Source organism: Bidens hawaiensis, unplaced genomic scaffold (assembly GCF_021521415.1).
Source record: "Bidens hawaiensis isolate Kalapana, Puna unplaced genomic scaffold, B.hawaiensis_p1.1 tig00075349_1, whole genome shotgun sequence".
NCBI lineage: Eukaryota > Viridiplantae > Streptophyta > Magnoliopsida > Asterales > Asteraceae > Bidens > Bidens hawaiensis.
In genome coordinates, this window is record NW_027503071.1 from 46,363 (window position 1) to 49,457 (window position 3,095).

A 3,095-nucleotide genomic window follows, 5' to 3' on the forward strand; every position below is an offset into this window, starting at 1 on the left:
CTCATTTCCACCCGATGAACTTTGACCCGTTGACCCGCTTTGACCTTGAAACCCTTGATTATTCCCTCCATGATAATTACCTTGGTTATTATATTGTTGGCGAGGAATGAAGTTGCTTTGACTTCCTTGAAAATTCGGGTTGGCTTGAGTGGCCGGGTTTCCATATAAAAAATTCGGGTGATTTCTCAACCCGGGATGGTAGGTGTTGGAGTTCATGTTGTAATTCCTACCACCTCCCCCTTGAAGTTCATTAACCTCTTCCACCGGTGCTTGACCTACCACACACACCTCCGCCGCATGACCCAACTCATTACAATTTGTACAAACATTGATTACCTGATTAGTGGTTTGTACATTTCCTTCTTGTTGGTGCATAATGTCAGTAGTTCAGTATCTAGTGTTTTGTATGTGTCTGTAATCGTGTTAGATTAGTTGTTTTGGTTTTAGATATGGTGTCACACAAGTTCGCCTGATGTAAGCGAACTTGTAGACAAGCGAAGTTAAGACAACTTCGCCTAGTCTGTTAGGCGAAGTTGTCGAGGCCTATATATGCCTAACTTCGGCTTGTTTAGAAAAAAGGTTTTTGGGCAGTACGTGTAAGTGATATTCGAGATCACGTGTTGAAGAGTTGCAATACAACGTGTTTATTAGTATTGTAACGTGTGTTTGTGTATCGTCTCAACGTATTATATATCTTACGCTCGTATCGTATTACGTGGGGATTCCGCACCCTCGTGTTACGAGATACTCCTGTGTAGATCCAGCTGGGAACCTACAATTGATATTAGAGCGTTTGCTCGTGATTGTGTGGTTCGGGATTATCACACGGGTGTTAAGATCGTTCCGTTTGACTATTCGCGGAACGAGTTTACATTGAAATACCTAGTTTTTGTGTCTTACCCATCTCCCACCATCAAATATAACCCATTACGCCCTCGCATACCTCGCAATACGTCCAATTAAAACCTGCAAAAACCTTGTGTTCATCAGGCGAAGTTGCTGTCACTGTTTGTAGGGTTTAAGCGAAGTTATAGAGAAGGCGAAGTTAAGAGCAGGCGAAGTTGTAAGAAGCGAAGTTAGGAGGTTGAAGCGAAGTTAAGTTGTCAAGCGAAGTTGAGTATAATCGAAGTTGAGTACAAGCGTAGTTAGGATCAGGCGAAATTAAAAAGCGAAGTTGTCACACCTTCGCTGTCTGGTCACTGTTTAAATATTAAATACTTTCTTGTTATTTCGAGTCACGTTTCTTTCAACTATGACTTCAATAAACATTACAGAACTGGTAAAAATGGAGGTTGAAGCCGGTTCAGCTACTAAGGCTCCAAAAATGCTTAAGGGTACCGATTTCGTTGCATGGAAAGATCGGTTTGAATAGTACGTGAAGTATCAAGACGCTAAGATGTGGGTTTGCATTCAAGATGGATACATTCCACCAACATCTTTGTTTGAAGGTCGTGATCAAATTAAGAAGTACAGTAAGATGGAAGAGGAGGAAAAGAAAATGTATGAGGCAGAGAGTAAAGCTCATGCAGCAATAACCATGGCTCTTCCACAAGAGATTCTTCATACCTTCAAGAAGTACAAAACTGGTAGAGAGCTATGGGAAGCACTAGAAAATCGTTATGAAGGTAATGTGGGGATACGTGCCTCCAAGACAAAGCTACTAAAAACCCAATTCTCTGTATTCAAGTATTTGAAAAATGAATCACTTGACGATATCATCACCAGATATTACCACTTGATGACCGAACTCCATTGAATACAAGGAAGAAGAGATAGTAGAGAAACTCCTTGATGCTCTTCCACCGAAATGGGAAATGTACACGGTTTTGATGAGAGAGGATAAAGACTTTGCCAATATTGATTTGGAAACATCAGTCAGTAAGTTACGAAATTTTGAACTTAACATGGTTTGGAATGAGACACCAACTAATCAGGTTCAGGATCTGGGAATGTATGGTGCGAAAGTCACTTCAAGTTCAAGTTCAAAGTCAGAATCCTCTGCCTACTACTCAAAGGGAGAATCAAATTCAAATTCAACTCGTGATGGTCATGTGATTCTCAATATGGATGGCGAAGTATGTTTCGTAGCTGGAGGTAGTAATCCTTCAAAACCTCAAGCCACAACTGGAAATTTCTCGTCTAATGTTCCGAGTTACAACTACTCACATATGCCCATGAGTGTTAAATCAGCTGAACAACAATTTGCTCTTTATGCATCCTTCATTGCATCTTATGAGAACTACATCAAAGGTAAAATAGTAGACCCTGCAACTTTGGATGAAGACTATGATCAGATCGATGCTGATGATTTGGAGGAGATGGATCTGCAGTGGCAGATGGCTATGATAGTAAGAAGGGTAAAGAGATTCATGAAGAAAACGGGTAGAAAGTTCGTTGGAGAAAGACCAGGGTTTGATAAATCAAAGGTTCGATGTTACAACTCTCAACAAAATGGTCACTTTGCTATGGAATGTACAAATGAGAGAGTCGAACGAAGTCAGAACAGGCTAACTTGGTAAACATCGAAACGGGAGGAAGTGAGAGGGAGACGGGAGAAAATCAAGCATATATGGCAGAAGTGAACGATCAGCTCTCTGAGGGAAGCTCTGAACCTCATTGTATACAATGTGAAAATTTGTCTGAACAATTGAAAACAGTAACTGATCAGTTTATTAGTTTGGATGCACAATTTAAAACATTAAAAGAAGATCATCACTACACTAAAACTAGAGAAAACAGTTACTCGGTAAAAATAAAAGCTAGTGAAAAGGATATCAGAAGTCTTAAAGCAAGTCTAGCTGATAAAATACAAGTAATTGATCTTAGTTATGAATTGTTAGAAGAAAAAACCAAACTAATTGCTGAAAAAGATAAACAGATAGCTGATTACCAGGTAAAAGTGGTGGAACTAAACAGAAAAATTGAACAATTTAGAAATTCTTCAGCAATGCTTGATCACATCATAAGTGTCCAACGTTCCCCAGTTGACAAAGGGGGAATTGGATTTTCTGAAGTTCCACCACCGTATAACAATAACTATACTTATAATCCTAGTAATCAGAAATCTGCTGATGTTGAGATTAGTCAGACAGTTC